The sequence below is a fragment of the Aythya ferina genome, assembly GCF_964211825.1.
Source record: "Aythya ferina genome assembly, chromosome: 6".
NCBI lineage: Eukaryota > Metazoa > Chordata > Aves > Anseriformes > Anatidae > Aythya > Aythya ferina.
Window position 1 is genome coordinate 34,861,478 of NC_140303.1, and position 19,136 is coordinate 34,880,613.

A 19,136-nucleotide genomic window follows, 5' to 3' on the forward strand; every position below is an offset into this window, starting at 1 on the left:
AAAGTCAGCCCTGCTGCAAAAAATGTGACTACAATTCTGTTAAGTGTTTGTGGTTGTACCATGCTCCTTCACATGGAGATAATCCCTTCAAATTAGACTCAAGGACACTCCAGTTAAAAAAAAATTAAAAAATAGGGTCTGATGTATGGTATAGAGACAGGTACTACCCTTATTTCCTAGGGATCTGGTTTCTGGCTTGAAATATCTGATTTCATCTGATTTGGCTGTTTTATTCACCCTTGCATTTACAGCCCAAGAAAAAAAGAGATTTTTTCTTATGTTTGTTACCTAATTTTCCCTCTTATACTTGGTTAAGGGTCTCTTTGGCCCTGACTTAATTTATTTACCACACAAAAACACTCCAGAGAAGCCTGCAACCTTCCATGTGCCATCATTTTTCTAATGAGGTGCCCAAATTCAAGACTCTGCCATGTTGAGTAAACAGGTTAAGATTATTGGTTAAGAATAAAAGACAATGAGGGGGGAAGGAGCATCATAATATCCTCCTTTGTCTTCCAAAAAAAAAAAAAAAAAAAATCAGCTTTAAAAGATGTAAGTAAACTTAGTGAAACAGGAAAACTCCTCTTCTCTGCTTCTCTTTGGCCTTGTGAGAGTAAAACATAACTTTGGTCTGTTTGGGGTCATTGCATCCCCCTCCTCATCTCCCAGAATTGTCCCAGGGGCCATAGATACTGGAAGAGACATGAACCCACAATCCTTTCCTCCACTCATCTCATCTTCTGGCTGCGAGGAAAGCATAAAGTGTGGAAACTAATTCCTCCTCAAATTGCTATTTAAGGGTCAAAATCTGAGTGCAAATTTTCATATCATTTGGTCAGACTATCTACAAAAAAACATCACTATCATCTCTCAAAGTTTATAAGTACATGCATTTGAACTGTCTTGCACAAGCTGAACAACTTCAAGGTGCAGAATTTAACCTCACCCCCAATTTGTCTTTAAATTAAAAGTAACTCTTGAAAACTGTAGGTTTTCACTTAAAATGAAGTTTGGTCCTTGAATTCACATAAAAAAATCCCCTTCCAAACATTTTATAAAGAAAATCAATTTTCTTAATTTCCTTGAACAGCTCAAAAAAAAAAAAGATCAACTTCTGGTCAAAGTTAGGATTAGTCTAAAAGTCTTACTTTAAGTCATCAGCATGTTTCATATATGGTTTCTCAGTTGTGAAGCATGAGCTCAAGTGTATTTATCCACCTAAAATATCAAGAAGTCATTTACTACAGGTCTTTCTGAACAGGACTTTTCTATTTAAATATTCTTTGCAGACTGCTCTCTGAAGTGCCCTGGATCTCATTAGAAGTGTGGTATTTTCCTCTTCCTCTAAAATTAAATTTAGTTTCCAATTAAAAGCTGGCCCCTCTGACAGAGGCTTTGTTTCACTTTCAGGTCCAGATTTCTTACCATGTTGACCCTATCAAATGCCTCCAGTGACTTGTAAAAATAATAAGGATTATGCACAGCTGCACGGATCAAAAATCTCCCCAGCATTCAATCGCTATCATGAGTCTTTTATCAATCTGCTCTAGAGCAAAGAGAAAAACAATTTTCCCATCCCACATAACTGAGATTTCATAAGTGTTCCCCTTCCACCTTATGATGGAAAAAATCTTTCAAGGCTATAGATTTTATTTAATTTTTTTTGAAAGACAGACTCCCATACTACAGGGGTATGCTAACCAAGTGCTTAGGAGATTCTCCTGGGCCACAAAATAGCATTGAGGCAGGATTTCCACCTGTAGTTCAAGGCTACATAAAATGAGAGAAGTAAGTTCAGGATAGCCACACTGGTCCATCTCAGACTTCCTGCTGTGTTAATGTGGGCCAGTGGCTCAGCTCCCTATTCCTGAATCTCTGATCTCTAGATTACCTGGTCTCCGCTTTTCAGGATGATCATTACATATCAGGAATGAAGACAAAGCAAAAATGTGGGCATCTATCACCTAATATAGATCTCACCTCCTGAGCCTGAGGTGACAACAAAACCATGTTCAGAACTCCTGGCTCTTAAGTAAACTAGACAACTTCTTTAATATGTAATTGAATAGTGCCAGCTAATTATTAGAAACATAATAGCCTGTTACATAATCACAACAGCCTCAATAAATGTGGTTTGAGTTATTACATAGTACTTTATTAATGGACAAATACAATCTTAAATCTAAATTAAATCCTCATTTGGTAGGTACTTCTTTTTGAAAGGGCATCAGAACATGTCAGTGAAGTAAAGTGTCAGCATATTTAAAGTCATGTGACAATAACAAATCCTCATCCAGATGTTGTTTCAGATCTTGTTCAAGGGACAAGTGGAAGAATGTCCTCGGAGAACAGTTTCATACAGTACAGTCTTGTCTGTTGCTGACACGCTTTGTCTGAACATTTAATCCCTACTAGCACATAAGCATTCTGGAGGTCACTTCTGGGCAATAAGCTCAGGAGGCTCTGAAGCAACAGCCAGATGGTGTGAGAGCACGTTGGTATTTCTAGCTGGATGACCACCCAGTTCTTGCTATAAGGATCCTATGAATGTAGGAAACAAAAGCAGAGAGGCTGAAAGCCTAGGAGTTGTTTAAAATACGTGTCATGGTTAACAGCAACAAGATGGAAATTGCAAATTTCCTAAAAACAGATTCTCATAAGTACTCCTGAAGATGTTCCACCTCAGGGGCTGTAGGGCTACAGTGCCTTGGTTCCTGGCAACCAAGTAGCATCACCCATGGAAAGGGCTTTCGTATCATTGCATCTTGCAAGGCAGCTCCAGCTGTTGCTTTCTGTCGATAACCTTCCACAGTAGTTTATGAGATTTCACAATGCAGAGCTGAAGTACTGTCATCTGCTCTACCAGGGTCAAAATCAAGGAAGGTGGGGAAACTGCAGACTACACAAAAAAAATTGTGAATTAACCAGGAACTGATGTGAAAATGTATTTCATCTTTCCACATAGACCTGATGGCTAGATTTCCACGTGCTTTAGAAATTTTCTCCAGGCATCTGTTATGGTGACAGTCAAGTCAACAGAATACTCTGCAAGTATTTATTCCCACCAGATTAATTTGCTTTGAAGAAGTTCATTTTGTTTCTTTGTACACCAGTAGCCTGGCAATAGAGGAAAACAGTAGCAAAAGCTACAAGTCCTACTATTTGTCCCACTGCTGTTTTCAGGAATGCACATGCAAAAAAAAGAATAATTAAGATCAACAATTTTTTTAAAGGCTACATGGGACTACTCTGATCACACATGAACCTCCAGAGGAGCCGTGTAAGCTGGACCTCTGAAAGAAAGCTAGCACAGGTAAAAGGTTCCTTGGGTACAAAAAGTAGGCACTACACAGATGGGTGAGGAGAATCTAGATATATCTCCAATGTCAGCAGAGGACCTACTAGCTCACAAGGAGAGGGTGGGATATTAGAACAAGGCTAAAAGCTGGAGCTGGTGGAGTGGACCTCAAGGCTTCAGAGCTACTCTTATTAAGTAGGAAAGGAGACCACAGGACTGAAATAGCAGAGCACATAACCACGTGGAAGTGAATTTTAACAATCGATTTAGAAACCATGTCTGATTTTGACAGCCAGTTCTACTAAATTAGAGTAGATTTCCCACAGGTCTGTTTTAAAGGTAGGGAGGAGAAAAAAACTGTATGGACACATTGCTTAGGTGTTCAGGTAGAGACAACAAGAACCAGACTGATGGGAGAACACAGAAAACTTACTGTTTTCACTTCACCTGTGGTAACAGTAATTTGTGTAAATGCTAGGTTTCAGCCTAAGCTCAATTCTTAGGTAATGAAAGAAACAGCATAATTAAAGTCAAGTAGTAAGTAGCAAGTCTTTAACACTGACTGTTCTGCAATTCCGTAAGTTCAGAAGGAAAGAAGAGAGGGAAGAGGTGAACTGCTCAGCTGCAGACCCTGCCTCAAAGCAGCCATGATGAGGTGTTAGAACATGGGGCATAGGAGCTGATGGAAAACTTGAGTAAGATGCAAAACAAGCTTAGCAACATTGGCTTCCAGACACATCCAGTGAAACCCTTGAATATTACAAACTTTCCTAAAGAAATACATATATGGTCAGTGATAAGTGTATAAGACCATCCATTAAATTGGTTAAATGCAAATTTAATCCAAATTTGGCTAGAGGCTAGTGTCTGAATCGAATCAGCATCTTTCCATGGAGTTAGTGGAGGTAGGAAGCCTTTCTGAATAAGATGCGTATGATTTATTTCTGCTAATACATGTAGGATGTCATTGTATGCAGCAAAAGAGAAATTTCTTCAGTCCTAGGTCTGTAGGCACATTGTGTGCCAGAGACTGTCAGCCAGTAGTGCTGGTATTAAACCCTAAAACTTCTGTCCAAGGCCTGCTGTTTAGGAAGGAAGAAGCTCAGTCTGTAACACTGGTGTCCTGGTCACTTGGACCATTAGCACTTCCTTTGGGAACTCGTTCAAGCAGTAGATCACATGCAGACTTGGAAGAGAATTTCTCACATACTTTGAGCTCGTAATGGTCTGGTAGGGATTTTAATAAAATGCAGGCTCATTTTTATTTCCTGCATGCAAATGAAATGTCCCTGGCATTGCTGCAATGTGTTTGAATCACTGTAGCTCTCATACACCTCAGTCCACCATGATTTTGTCTTTGTCTACCAAGGAAAAGACTTCACCTCCTTTCCCAGCTCCCCAGATTGTCTGTATAATACTTATGAGGCTGTTGGCATGAAGGGAACACATTAACAATGAAACAGGAAACACCTTCAAATGTAGCATGCAGGGATATGCCAAACTCTGCAGCAAATGCAGAAGGCATTTGCACTGGGGATCACAAGAGGACAGATACAAAAGCATGGAAAGAAATCCATATCTGTATTTAGGGTCCAATCCAAGGCCTTGCTGGCATTGATGGAAAAATCCAATGGGCTTCAAATAAGGCCCTTATTCCAGAAAGGGGGAAGAGTTTAGAAAACAGAATAAAACATTAAAAAGCCAAAGGGAAAAGAACAGATAAATAAAATTTCCCCAAAACAAACCAGATGTTTCACCTCAAATCCACTTTCTGTTTCCATGAGAATAAAGACAAAGAAAATCATGGCTCTTTCTTCGGGCTGGGCCATGGGGAGCCAGTCAGCGAAGGGCTCTCATGCACGTGGCCCTCACGAGCACCCGTTGTCACAAATGACTCACGGCAGTAGCATACTCAAATATATTGGAAAGAATAATGTTAGTCTAAAGGGTTTGATTCAAGCAGTCAGAGGCAATAAAAGGCAAAAACATCTCCGGCTTGCCTCAAATGCACGTCCTTCCTTTTTCATATACATGTAGGAAAGCTCAGTTTCATTTTCTGCCTCAATCAGCCATGTGTTTGGGAACCCAGAGGAGCGCTGGAGGGTTGTTGGCTGGAGCCATTGAAGTTGCAGTCTCTGTGGAGCTTTTAATGTTGCTGAGGAAGCAAAGCCACCAGAGATTCCCAAACAGAGATGACAGGACAGAGCAGAGCTGTGGGCTGCTGATGGTGCATGCTCAGGCTGTTTTCATGGGACTTGCCAGCAGTCACCAAGCCACAGCCAAGCTGGAAAGAGTCTCTGGGTCTTCTCATCCTTAACAACCTTTGGTCCCTCCCAGGAGTGGAATACAAAGACAAGACTTTTTTTTTTTTTTTTTTTTTAAATCCACATTTGCAGGCAGCAAATCTTCATTTAAACGTGCTCCAGGGTCCTTGAGCTCTCAACTTTGCATACGAGTTCAGATTTGGGGTGAAATTGGTGTTGCTCCCACAAAGAAAGGGAGAATATTTGAATGCAGCTTCCTGGAAAGCCTTATCAACTCATTTTCCTGAACATGCAGGCAACACAGACTGCATCCAACTTCTTTTCCTCTTGCAGAAGCCTCTGCTTTACCACTGGTTTTAAAGCTACCACACTAAAATGGCTCAACCTGAAATTTTCCATTATACAGCATCTGCTTCAGAATAATTTCCTTTGAAGTTTCTGTTAGAACAGTTCCAAAGTGACAAAGGCATCCTTTTGCCCAAGTGAAAAAAGAAATAACAGTTCCATTGAAAAACCTTGAAAATGCCTTTGCTTAGAATAGGAATGTAAAATTTGACAGAACAATTGCCCTACTCTCAAAGATGGCACTTGCACCGTCAACATAAAAACAAAAACCTATATAAATGTGGTCAAGTTGTAAACTTCAAAAAAACCACAGACTCAATAGAAGACTTGCTAGTGTTTGGCAGCTAATGTTTTCAGGCAGTTCAGCATACAATAAACATGCTCTGATCCCCTTGCTTCACAGATGCATTCTGCATGCTTCTGATTTGCAAGACATCAGCTGAGCAGGGCTTTCCTGCACAGGCTGCTGGGGACCACTGTGGCACTTCATGGCAGGTAGACAGTCTCTCCTATGCTCCATTTATTCTCCTGCTAATACCTACACAGACCAGAAGAGGAGTAGGCTCCTTCACATGAGAGAAATACAATTAAGACAATTTGTGATCATTATATGAAGGTTGTGAGAATTCATTAAAAACACTGAACCGTGCTTGAGCAGGACATTTTTACATCTGGCTTTCCTTAATTCATGAAAGCTTCATTTTGCTGCTTTCCTGTTACCTTTTGAAAAAAAAAAAAAAAAAAAGCCTCCAGCTTTGGCTGTTTCATAGCCCTGAAACACTGGAGGCTGAAATCTAGATTGAAACTAGAAGCAAAACCTTTGCATCTATAACAGGTCTCCCCACCCACCACAAATGATTTTTAGTTTGTTTTCATAAGGGAGTTGGGAATATTCATGGTGCCCTGTTGCCAGCAGTTCAATGGAGAATTTGTCTTTTTCCCCACCCTTTTCTGGGTAAGATGGGTGAAGCTTCTTTTGCAAGAACAGCCTCTGGCTGGCCTTCTGGTAGCCTAGTTTGTTTGACTTTGCTCTTGGGTGACTGCCTGCAAGCAAGCAAAAACGTGGAAGCAGAAAGTAAGCAAGCAGCAAGCTGATGCAATGGACAGGGCCCTCTGGGATCAGCTTTACTAGAGCTAAGCAAAATCAAACAGAATTGAAACAAGTTTCACCAAACATAAGTCAGCGGACAGGTTTCCCTTCACCATGCAGCCACTTAGAGCTAACACAGGGCATCTAAAACAATACCTAGATGAGTGGCCTGAACATTGGCTGGGTAGGAAGGGCAAACATGCAGCTGAAGATAACAGAAACATCTACAGAGCCCAAAACACAGTACAGAGTAACCCGCAGGTTGATGCTCAAAAAGAGGTGCTTTCCCAGATAACTTTGTCTCTCCAAAGCATCCTTGATGCATAATAGCCTTAAAAATATTTTATGAAATGCCCACTATCCTGCTATATTGGTGTAATTGGGGCTCATATTAAGTACTTTAACATGACAACTTCCATGCTGCAAACACACAAGAGGTGCATACCAGTTAGAAGACCTGGGACTGATGTTGGGTTCCAAACAGAGCCATCCCAATTCTCCCCTTCCTTCCTCTCTTTTGGGATACATAGAAAGGAGAAAGCCAAACTGATCAGAACAATCTGTATGGTAAGTTCTCTCTGAACATCACAACAACTAGATACAAGTCAAGGCATTCCTTCAAGATCAGAGTTACTCCTCTGGAGCAGAAGCCTTGGACAACACCATGAACCTGGTGTTGGTTCAAGCAAGGGGGTGGGGGTGAGGTGGTGGTGTTAGGCCCTAAAGCATTAGATCATACAGTGGAGATGCTCGTTATTGGTCCAAACAGACACATTCCTCTATAGCCCTACATTGCACATTAGAATCCTTTGAAAATGAATTACAGCAATCAGTAACGTGTGCCACAGCAAATGGTGCCTCTGCCTCGTCTGAAGTTGTTCACCTTCCAGTGCAGGCAGTCACAGCATTCAGTCTGAGCCCCACCAAATTTTCCCAAAGTCAGAGGTAGTCCTTTCTGGTGCAGGGAGTAGAACCCTTCCCTTAGATTTGACCTGACTGAACTGCAAACTCCACAGCTAAGTAGTAACAGGAGAATTCCTTAACAGCAGTGATGGACAGCAATTCCTCTCCTTTCACAGCTTTTGTCCCTAAAGACCATTAACACAGCCCACTCCAAGCCAACACTTCCACCTTCAGCTTATTTTATTTCTTCAGAGAAGAGTTGTTCACTTTTCAGAGGAAATTCCTGGCTGCCTGAAGACCCTCTGTATAAAACCCACTGTGAGCTGCATTCCACAGGTCTCACTAGAATTTGGGCTTTTGTTGCCCTCAAAAGTCTGCTCTGAGCTCCAAAAAGGAAAGGGAAATGATTGGAGCGTTTGTGTCTTGCAGAAGCTGAAGTGAGACATGCTTATTTTTAATACAGGATATAAGGGATTCTTTTGACAATATCCATTCATTCTACCAATGACTGGATTTAAAAAAAAAATCTTTATTACCCCTCTAGTGGCTGCTGCAGAAAATATTTTTGCAGATGTTGGTCTGGTTCAAATTGCAACAGCACTACAAATGTTGTCAGAGTTGCTCTGATTTTGGGATATCCCCTTCCACACAAAGCAGATGAATCCACCATTTTTTCCTGAGTTGTCTACACTCTCCCCTTTTTAACCTGTATACTTATTACACCTAGTGTACAATTATGGCTAGCCCTGTTCAAGGATGATGAAGCAGGTGCAGGAGACAGCTTACTAAAAGTGAAGTTAGGCTTACGTAGTGCTAGACTGAAGCAATTCATCACGAGCAGAAAGGAAGTATTTCAGCCAAAGTGAAACACATTTGCTCAGAGAACAGTATAGGGATAAACCACCTCCTAGGAGCGTGTCAGGTGGAAAATGTGAAAAAGTTACTTTAAAATAACAGATTAATAAGACCCTCGTAAACTTATCTAGCAGAAGAAAAAAAGATGCAAGAAGCAGTTATGTTTGGAAGAGCTGGAAATTCCCAGACATGAATGATGCTCTCAGCAGAGATGACCTAAGGTCTTTCCTGGTTCTGAATTTAACATTCAGTTGTCCTTTACTGACATCCAGTACAGGTCCAGATGAGGGATTTGCTCTCCTGGACAATGCTGTTTAAATCCTCCCCTAAGAGTCGCATTCATCCTTCATTTCTAAATCTCTGGGAAGCTGTAGCTGTGTATTTCCAGTATACTGCCAGTCCACTGGTCAGACTGTACCTAGGTCTATTGACAAGGGTGTTTATTGCCAAATTGAAAGTCACCACCACTTCATAGTCCTTTGATCTGGATTTGGACTCCATGGAAGACATTTAGCAGATGTATTTTGGATACCAAGCAAGGAGCACCAGAGTTCCTTTTAAATCTTATAAATGTGCAAGTCAACAGGAAGAACACTGCCTGCAAAGTGCTTAAAGCACTAGATGAGGTATGAAGAACTGGTGTTGCATAAAATTACAGAATACAGAGTAAGGTCTTGCTCTTATGGTGGGAAAACTGAGGCTCAAAGTCAAAGGGTTCACCAGGCACTGATCCATAGTATAAATGTGTACTCCTGGCAGGTACAATATCCCTAACACAAAACATAGTGGAACTTCTCAAAGCTTCTCTGGGGTAGAAAAGCATATCCCATGACTTTTCCTAATTTAAGTAATCTTGTATCTCACCTTCCTTATCTGGAAAGGTGTTTAAACGCTTACCATGACCCAACATTGAGTTATTACCTCACTGCCTGAAAGAGTTCAAAAAAAAAAAAAAAAAAAAAAAAGATTGTCAGGAAAGTGAGAAAGGCTTTTTAGAAATTAATTGGCAAAAAAATATTCGAGAAGCATAAATGTTCAGAAAGCTTTTTTTTAATTGCTAATATAAACATAGCATAGAACTGCATGGGCTTTGTGCACCACCCAATATAGAACACTCAAGCTATACTGGTCAAGTAGCCATGGACAGTTTCTTCAAGTACCCTGGATATCCAAGATCTATAGCTATCATTTACTGTCTTGAAGAAAGTAAAGAGCTTTCAAAGCTGCTTGTAGGGGCTCTTAAATTTAAACAACAGTGCATCTCTGCCAGCTGACCATACATAGGGAAGCCTCACCCCAGAATATTAAAGGAAAACAATTTCAGCCTATCAGATCTATTTGTACATATATTTATAAACTTGCATGATTTACGCTACTAAAATTAGATTTAGATCAGCATCCAACTTGCAAATAAAATCAGTTCAGTTGTCAGTGGGACATGGTACATGATCCAAAATACACAGGGACAAACATTTTGGTCTTAGGCCTAGCATCCAAAGGAAATGACAATTCTGCAGTCATACTGGCCAGCTGTCTCCCCCTCCATTGGGAATTTCAGCCAGTTTCAACATTGTGACAGAAGTATCAGAACTAGTCCATTTTACTTGCATCTGAAAGCCTTCATGTGATCAGAAAGATACCTGGCTTGCCCTCATAGAGGCAAGTCAAAAAGCTCAATAACATCAAGGTATCCATGCAGAAGAGTAGCTTTTTTAGTTCTACTAGTCAGAGTCGCTTGTTTTCTTAATGACCACTGAAAACCAGAGGTATTATAGCACAAACCCTTTAAAAAGGAGCAGAGGTGGAGGAGCTACTGCATGAACGTAGCAACACAGGATCATCTTGCTTCAAAAACATTTTACTGTTTTGAAACAGTACACAAAGTCATAAAAAATAGCAATGGGCTTTGCCAAAAAAGCATCCAGAGGAGAAGAGGCAAGGAAAGAACAGAAGGAACAGTGGAAATAAATCTTTCCAAACAAAGTGACAAGTCCAAAAATAATGAGAACTAAAGTTCAAAGAAGAAATCTAAACTGAAGTAAAGAGAACAACCATACACAGGCAGCAGGAGGGGGGTGCATGTATGCTGGTCAGGGGGTGCATAGCAAACATCTTGTGCTGCTTCCTCAGCTAGCATTAAGGGTTCAAACTGGGACATCAGCACTTGTCAGATGTTATTTAGAAACTCGTGTTTATATATTCTGCTACAATGTCTGGCCTTCAAAGTTTTCGGATCCCATCTAATACTTAACCATCAGGATTGCTTTCTCCCTACACCCAGTTGACTTTCCAATGCCTTTTCAGCCTGCACAGTGACAGTATCTCGTATTTACATTATGACACAGAATCACAGAATCACAGAATCACAGAATTTTCTAGGTTGGAAGAGACCTCAAGGTCATCGAGTCCAACCTCCAACCTAACGCTAACAGCCCTCCACTAAACCATATCCCTAAGCTGTACATCTAAGCGTCTTTTGAAGACTTCCAGGGATGGTGACTCCACCACTTCCCTGGGCAGCCTGTTCCAATGCCTCACAACCCTTTCTGTAAAGAAGTTCTTCCTAACATCTAACCTAAAACTCCCCTGGCTCAACTTAAGCCCATTCCCCCTCGTCCTGTCACCACGCACGTGGGAGAACAGGCCAACCCCCACCTCTCTACAGCCTCCTTTAAGGTATCTGTAAAGAGCAATAAGGTCACCCCTGAGCCTCCTCTTCTCCAGGCTGAACAAGCCCAGCTCCCTCAGCCGCTCCTCGTAGGACTTGTTCTCCAGGCCCCTCACCAGCTTCGTCGCCCTTCTCTGCACCCGCTCAAGCACCTCGATGTCCTTCTTGTAGCGAGGGGCCCAAAACTGAACACAGTACTCGAGGTGCGGCCTCACCAGAGCTGAGTACAGGGGGACGATCACCTCCCTAGCCCTGCTGGTCACGCTGTTCCTAATACAAGCCAGGATGCCGTTGGCCTTCTTGGCCACCTGAGCACACTGCTGGCTCATATTCAGCCGACTGTCCACCATCACTCCCAGGTCCTTCTCTGCCTGGCAGCTTTCCAACCATTCCTCTCCCAGCCTGTAGCTCTGCTTGGGGTTATTGCGCCCCAGGTGCAGGACCCGGCACTTGGCCTTGTTAAACTTCATGCAGTTGACCTCAGCCCATCGGTCCAGCCTATCCAGATCCTCCTGCAGAGCTTTCCTACCCTCAAGCAGATCGACACACGCACCTAACTTGGTGTCATCTGCGAACTTACTGAGGGTGCACTCGATGCCCTCGTCCAGATCATCGATGAAGATATTAAAGAGGACCGGCCCCAGCACCGAGCCCTGGGGGACGCCACTAGTGACTGGCCTCCAACTGGACTTGGCTCCATTCACCACGACTCTTTGGGCCCGGCTATCCAGCCAGTTTCTAACCCAACGAAGCGTGCGCCAGTCCAAGCCAAGAGCAGCCAGTTTCTTGAGGAGAATGCTGTGGGAGACGGTGTCAAAAGCCTTGCTGAAGTCAAGGTAGACCACATCCACAGCCTTTCCCTCATCCACCCAGCGCGTCACTCTGTCATAGAAGGAGATCAGGTTCGTCAGGCATGACCTGCCTTTCATAAAGCCATGCTGACTGGGCCTGATCGCCTGCTTCCCCTGCAAGTGCTGCATGATGACTCTCAGGAGGATCTGCTCCATGAGCTTTCCTGGCACTGAGGTCAAACTGACAGGCCTGTAGTTTCCTGTGTCTGCCCTCCGGCCCTTCTTATAGATGGGCGTCACGTTTGCTAGCCGCCAGTCGATTGGGACCTCCCCCGATAGCCAGGACTGTTGATAAATGATGGACAGTGGCTTGGCCAGCTCCTCTGCCAGTTCCCTCAGTACCCTTGGGTGGATCCCATCTGGCCCCATCGACTTGTGCACATCTAAGTGCCGTAGTAGGTCACCAACCAGTTCTTCATGGATAATGAGGGCCACATCCTGCTCCCCATCCCCTTCCACCAGCTCAGGGTACTGGGTATCCAGAGAACATCCGGTATTGCCGCTAAAGACTGAGGCAAAGAAGGCATTGAGCACCTCAAAGAAGGCATTGAGCACCTTCCAAGTTGGTGACAACTGGGTGGTCTGGCTGAGACATTGTGTTTTCCCTTCCTTAGCCACACTTCCCAATGCTTCCCCTCTCACCTTTTATTCTCTCCACAATCAGAACAGAAAGAAACAAAGAGCAGCACAAACTGAACACACATCACACAGAGGATGTGGTTAAAGGCAGAGCTTTTAACCATAGCTTCTGAAGCAGACCACAGGGACACAGGCAATGGATTAACTTCTTAGGAAGGCATTACATTCCTTCATTTTTTCATCAGAATAAATACAACACAGGTGACCATAACACAAGTGTTTTCCCTGAAGGATTTAACAGTCTTAGAGGAAGCTCATTTTGTAGCATTAGCTGTGTTCAGAATCTACACTACTCTGCAGAGGCACAGAAGTGAGGGTGCTGAGTCATGATGCCTTGCTTTGGGTGCCTCTCACTTCAGAAAACCAGCTATTTCCTTTGGAGAGCTCAAGACAGTGAAGATTTCCTGCATACCAGGCTGGGTTACAATAGTTGTCAGAGGCAGCTTAACCTCCCTCACCCACTGAACCCAGAAGTTTCTTCATTACCACCTCATGGGCTTTAACTTTTATAGCATCTCTACTTTGTGCTCTGCCCCTTAACTCAAAACAGAGGGCTGCACAACCAGCAGAGGGTGAATCAACACACACACAAAAATATCTGTTAAGATTGAACATGTTAGAGAAGAAACAAGAACTAGTCTGAAACAATATTCTCATTATTAAGTTAACACCTTCTTATTGATAACCTGATATTTCTGTGACCTCCTTCAAATTCATACAGCATAGATGCTAAAGCAGCAGCACAGAAAATAAGAGACAAAATTTGCCTACAGAAGACTTTAGACTTCTAGGACATTTTTTTTCCCCCTGTTCTCACAGAGAGCCACCATTTTGCTACAACAGACCACTAGCTACAGCTCTGCAGAAAGGAAAAATATTCTTCCTACCTTTTCCCCAAGTGAAGCACTTCCATTTCTTCCTTTCCCCTCCCCCAAGTGCTCCCAATCTTTTTCCTTAGTAAAGCATCCCATAAGCTGCAAACCAGCCTAAGCTGAGGGTTTATATAAGAGCAATGAGCCACAGACACTGAAGATAACATTAATGATCTACAGATGTTACCAGGTCCAGCTTTGATTTAAAAGGGATGAGGTAGGGGGGTGGGGAGCTTTTAGGGGTTGAAAAGAAAATGGGGGCCCTAGAGCCTTGTGTGACTAGACAAAGGGCTGTGCAATAAGCTAGGATTTTTTTTTTCCTCTTTTCTCTCTCAGAGTCTATTCTTTTACTATCAAGCCTAAATTCACATGGGGTATGCCTGACCTTATATATGGCTATCCTCTGTAAAGCTGCTCAGGTACAGAATATCTAGGTTAATTCTGTGGAGCATAAACCTAATGTAGAGCTGAGGGTAAACTGGGTATCTAAATCTAATCTTAAATTCCTTACTGTGGCTTGAAGAGGTTAAATCTACAAGAGCCTCAGGCTTGATCCTGGCACAGCTGATGGAACAGCTATCTTAGTTGCAGGGGTGAGATAGCTCAAATGCTTGGAAATCCAGGCATGAAATGCAATTTATTAAGGCCAGAACTTTTTCTCTTCTGTTATTTGGTACCAAAGGATAGTTTTAAAGCAGTCTTCTATATAACATGTGCTGATTTTCCCTATGAAACAGGAGACTAAACTATCTGGGTTACTAAATCAGTTGTAGAGGGACAACAGAAATGTCTTTATTTCTGCTTTGTAGTGGCAGAAGAAAGAGCCATATGTTGGCTGACTTTTTTTTTTTTTTTTGCATTGATTGCTCACAGTCCTTGTTATAAAGGCTGGCAGTTTTATTATTGCATCTCCTCAAAATAACAATGCTCTGCATGGGGGGGGGGGGGAGATTTCTGACTTGAATATTATTTCTATTAAAGTAGTTCCCAGAGGCACTGACAAAATCCAGGACTCTTTTATGCTGGTTGAGGTAGGAATGCAGGATAAGAGATGGCTCTGTTGTAATGTTAATATTTGCTTATGCTATAATGAGACGAGTCATGAGGCTGGGGGTGGAGCTGGGGATCATTTGTGAGGGGCTGAAGTGTAGGTGGACTAAGTGATGTGCCAGAGGTTACATGAGAATTTTAAGGCAGAATGAGGAGATTAACCTGTACATCTTAAGCGCAAATTCATGTGTTACAAAAAGTCTTTTTTTTTTTCTCCTTTAAAGGGCTCTATTTGTGCCCAACCACTGCCTTAGCTCTTTAAAACTGGTAGCTGCAAGTAATTCAATAACACAAATGTTCTGACAAAGTCATTTTTAGCTTGTTAATTATTCCCAATCACACATTCTTTCCCCTTCAAGTGGAGCTAGATGACATCAAAGCTGTTTGAGGGATGGAGGAACACTTGAAGTATTAGCAAGAACAATGGAACAGACTACCCATTTTATTCCTATTCATTTAAAGGGGAAAAGACTGGATTTTGGCCAAGCTTTACCTTATGAACTGATGGTAGGAAATGATATGAAGTGAAGGTCTTACACTTGCTATTCCTTTGCAAACCTTTCTTTTGTGGTTCCCAAATTGCAAATCTCTGCTATGTTATGCTAATAGTCTAGAAAGGCATATGTGGGTATGAAACTCATTTGGAAGTGACAGGTATCCCAGGCCTGGTGGGCTTCAATAAAAGCATTACCTCACTTATTGTAGAATCTAGTATAAAATTCGGAATTATGAAATTATAGAAGAAAATATGGAAAGAAGAATGCCCCTTGCAAATGAAGGCTGTGTTACTTGAAGCTATTATTATAGATAGAATGCAGAAAGTAGAAAAGGAACGTTGGGTAGAGAGGTAGGATCTAGAGCATCCAGCTGGGATGAAGAACCCTGCTGGGAGGGTTCATGAGACTTAGGACCTTTCTGGATTTCACTGCCAGCTGGGGTTTGCTCTTTAGTGGTGGATTTGCCTTTTGGGGTCTGATCTCCTAAAACCTACTAAGAACTCATAGACTACATAAAATGCTGTCTGGATTGGCTCTGCTAGCAAAATTGCTGTGTTAGGATTGAAAAGGGTCCTGTCTTCATTTCATCCAAGTGAGCTTTCTAGTGCTGGAATGAGCTGTGCTGTAATTAAGGAGAAAAACCCTCTAAGAAGGGTTTAGAAACACTCATCACAGAATAACATGGCCAAGTACATTACTGCCTTTACCTTTCTGCTAGCACTAATTTGGTGGAAGAGGGCAAAAATGTACTTCGTGGAGAAGCAGGGATCTCTCTCTTCTTCAGTGTGGCTTTGATGTGGACATAAGAAGAACACCTTGGTGAATCATGCAAGGCCTAAATGCAAGTCTAATGAAGTCATCTTACCACTGGAGCTGGGGAAAACAAATTAGTTCTAAGGAGAAGCAGTTGAAGGAAAATCATGGGAAGTGAGATGTGATAGGTCATGCTTTTATTTGCAGTAAGAAATTTTCCATTCTCGCCTTGAATCCTTGTGTTTTTCAACGCAGAAGGAGACAACTGCTGTTAGGAAAATGATAATAGTTTTTCTACACTCCACAACTGCAAAACAAATTACTTTTTGTTTGATTTGATGGGTGATCCGCTGTATGCTCCAATAAGGCAGAGCATCAGATCTCACACTAAATCTTGTTGATAGGCTTCTGAATGCACATCTACAAATAACACACTCAGTCTGGGCCAGCGGTCAAAAACTGTCCATACAAAGTTCTGGTGTACAGCCTGTTCACCTAGCCTAGGAATTACACAATAGTATGGAGATTCCTGTTGAAAGAGACAAGAAGTTAATCTACTATGCAAGGTATGCGAATGCTTTCCAAACTCAGACAATGTCTGTGTTATGTGGGTTCCTAAGGCTAGAACAATCTCTTATCAGAACCTTTCATCTGGCCTGAATCTTGGGGACTTAAGCATCTCTGAGCTGTTCCTATGCTCTGCTTAAATAAGGGTATGCCAGACATTGCCAGCCAGGGTTGGCTGTATGCTGAGAAGCACAAAGCAAGATATTGTTAGGTGATAATATTGCTAGGTGTGACTTCATAGAGTTAGGCTTCAAAATTTTAGGGGCTAAGACTTAGCTGGAGAGTGGAGCCATTTGTGTTATCATTCTTACCAAACATCTCTTTCTTGTGCAATGTTTTTTAATAGGGGAAATCTATAAATAGTTTTTTTTTTTTTTTTTTTTTTTTCCCTTAATGTTACTGACAAGAAACATGCATGGAGAATATTACAAGTACATGCATCAACACCACTGAAATGAAAATAGGACTGTTTGAAGTACAGTCTAAATGACTAAAGGCATTTTGTTTCTTTTCAGATCAAAATGGCAAGAAAATGTCAACAGCAGAACAGTTGAATTTCATAGTTGAGTGGCATCATTTTACACTAATTTCTGAATTTCTGGTTACTGGCTCAGCTGTCACAGTAACGTGATCAAAATGACAGTTCTGCTTCTTTTTCAGTCTCAGGAGCTGTTGTTCAGATTGCAAGTTCTTTAGCTGCTGCTTCTGTAAAGATGGACATTTGAAATTAATTTTTGATTTTTAACATTCTTAAATCTTCTGCCAATAAATAATGCAGTCTTAAAATAGCCAAGGTATTTGATCGATAACAATAGGGATCTTTTAAACATAACTATTTGGTAACTAGGGGTGAGAGTCTGTGGATATGGAGACTGCTGCAGAATTCCAGCTGCACCCTTTATAAAACAGAACTTTACTTTCCTTGTTTAGAAAAGTTAAAAAATCAGGGTGTTTTGTAACTGGTATTTCATTCCATCCTTCTTGTAGGTTGTCATTGCAATGGAAGTCAAATCCAGGCCAGCCTTAGGACCTAAAATCTCAGTGTAATTACTTCAGGCGGAAAAATGGGTATAAGGCCTACCTCTATTCTAGAGAGCCACCAAACATGAAAGAGGAGGTTTTTTTTTTGTTTGTTTGTTTGTTTTTTTAATTTTTTTTTGATTTTTGCAAAACCCAAAATGCAGCATGAAACCATATACTTTGGAAACAAAACAGAACTAGGAAAATGGTAACAAGCCAACTCAGACCTTTACAGAAATGTCCCCACCAGAGTGGAGAAAATAACACAGCTATACTGAAACACAGAGCCTAGAAGTCTGAAGTTTTAGTAGGATACAAACTAGGAAACATGAACTGGAAGTAGTGTCAAATTCAGGAAACAGAAATTAATAAAACGGCACAATTTTTGTATTAGCTCTGGTGTAAACCTGGAATTACTCAGTGAAGGCCCTGGTATTAAAGACACCTTATGACTTTCATTTGGATCTCAGGATGATGCACCTCAAAGCTACCTCTTTGCATACCAGAGTAGCACCCTAACATGAATACAAGTAAGGAGGACACAGGCTAGAAACACTTCAGTAAGCTAAATGACAGCTGTAGCCTCGGTTGGCCTTCCATATATTTATGGTGTCAACTTTGTTTACTGAGCACTAAAGCTTCACACCCATCGCAGCAAAAGAAGGTAGGAGAAGAGGACTATGCTGCTAAAGAGCCACTAACTGAATCTGGACAACACACAAAGAAGCTTTTAGGCATGGATATGGGATCTTTGGAGGTGGATCTGAGCAAGTGGAGGATGGAGACAAAGTCCCTGCAGTGCTCTGAATTGTCAACATGACTCCCAGCAATGGGGATAAAAGCATCAGGACATTTCTGGGAAAGTGATTTTCAGTGGTTGCTTCTGAATCCAGCTGTGATTTGTTTCACCAGAACCTGTTTTTGTTGTGGGAAGTCATCTCCTATACATCTGCCTGTATCTGAGAGAAAACAATAACATTGCAATAAACCTGGAAAAGGATTAATCTCCTCTTGTTCCTAGCAGCATTTTCTCATCCAACAATTCTTTTGTCCTTAGAGTCAAAAAAGAATAATATTATCTTGCACCTTCTTCCTTCCCATGGTGATGGAATTTTGTTCCAGTAGGCACTCTCCTGCAGAGGGCCACCAGAATATAGTTTTTTCAAGAAAAAAGTTATTTAAAAAGATCAAAACATCCAGAAGGAATTATCTTGGCTGCCCTTTAAAAATCTTCCTTTCTCATCTTCTTCCTTTCTTATTTTTTCTCATTCTCCTCCTGTAAAATGAAGCTTTCTTGGCAGAAGCAGTGGCAGATCTGAAATGTATGAGCTGAGGACAGGATATTGGATCCTCGGCAGGAGAGAGACGGAACCCAGTGCCTGTGTCCATGTCTCCCTACTATGTTCAGCAGGGAAGTGACCACAGTGGAGCCTGAAATTAAACACACTGTTGTTGCTGTTAGTT

General features: G+C 41.7%; 2 long non-coding RNA genes across 2 annotated transcripts; one reads left to right on the plus strand and one right to left on the minus strand.

Moving 5' to 3' along the window:
* Positions 1–2,128: 2,128 nt before the first annotated feature.
* LOC311439113 lies at positions 2,129–13,889 on the minus strand. Its single transcript, XR_014694548.1, has 2 exons — positions 13,801–13,889; positions 2,129–2,899 (listed from the first exon to the last, which is right to left on the minus strand). It is a non-coding gene; the product is annotated as an uncharacterized lncRNA (long non-coding RNA).
* Positions 13,890–14,039: 150 nt separating this feature from the next.
* LOC311438818 lies at positions 14,040–18,832 on the plus strand. The gene is made up of 4 exons (XR_014694333.1): positions 14,040–14,204; positions 16,490–16,651; positions 17,168–17,214; positions 17,640–18,832. It is a non-coding gene; the product is annotated as an uncharacterized lncRNA (long non-coding RNA).
* The last annotated feature ends 304 nt before the right edge of the window (positions 18,833–19,136 follow it).